At 31.4% G+C, this 1,091-nt stretch overlaps 1 pseudogene; it reads left to right on the top strand.

The window, feature by feature from the left end:
- LOC137639624 (uncharacterized) overlaps positions 1–779 on the top strand; it is a 9,114-nt pseudogene extending 8,335 nt beyond the window's left edge.
- Positions 780–1,091: the final 312 nt, after the last annotated feature.

Genomic DNA, 1,091 nt, shown 5'->3' with positions numbered 1-1,091 from the left:
CTATTGTAAACGCATATGAACACTGTTAAATTAGCATTAACTTTCTTTATACACCAAAGAGCGACATAGGATGTAGAGCATAACTGGAATAGTTATATGACAATTCGATAATCAGAAAAAAAATCAATAATCATGGTATTTCGCTGAGATTTCATACGCTTTGGAAAAATATGTTTTCCTTTTTTGAGATGCAACTGCAGAGATTATTCATGGTTCAATTATTATCATTATTATTATTATTATTATTATTATTATTATTGTTGTTGTTGTTATTATTATTATTATTTTCATTATTATTATTACTATTATTATTATTATTATCATTATTATTATTATTATTATTATTATTATTATTATTATTATTATTATTATTATTATTATGAATCAATAAAAAAGACATAGTGGATAAGATGTATTTTAGAATTCTTATTCATACTTTTGTTACCTGTTATATCAAATAAACAGACGCCATTAAAGATTTTCAAGAAAAAACTATTTTTTTTTTTTCAATTAGTTTGTTTTAATTATTTTTCTTCCTAAAGGCCCTGTCACACCTTGACGATTTAGCCAGCGTATGCCGACGTATGAAAAATTTGGCAAATACGCTGGCGTACGTCGAATAAGTTATGGGTAAGTTTTGTATACGTTAACAGCACGCTGAAGCACGTTGGTATACGTCGAAGTACGTCGAGGTCGTCGAAAAATTTTGTGCATGCTCAAAATTTCTCAACGTATGTCAGCGTATGGCTATACGTCCCGTATACGCAGGCCATAAGTAATAGGTAAGTTATGCGATCGTTGACACACGTTCAAACACGTTAAGTGTAGGTTACTCATAAGTCCAAATATGTCGAGATAATGTCTAGCGTACCCAAAACTTGTGAGTAACGTGCTTTGAACGTATGTATAACTTATATCGAACTTATCTCCTACGCATATTGACGTATGTAGACGTATTTAACATGTTCCGGACGACCACAGAACTTACTGAACGTGTTTCTAACGTACAGCTGCCGTATAATGGCGTATTGGTAGCGTTTAGGGGAATTGGGATATAAAAATGGGGTTCACACGAAGGAAATCACACATGA

The sequence above is a fragment of the Palaemon carinicauda genome, chromosome 4, assembly GCF_036898095.1.
Source record: "Palaemon carinicauda isolate YSFRI2023 chromosome 4, ASM3689809v2, whole genome shotgun sequence".
NCBI lineage: Eukaryota > Metazoa > Arthropoda > Malacostraca > Decapoda > Palaemonidae > Palaemon > Palaemon carinicauda.
This window is presented reverse-complemented; position numbering and strand designations above follow the sequence as displayed.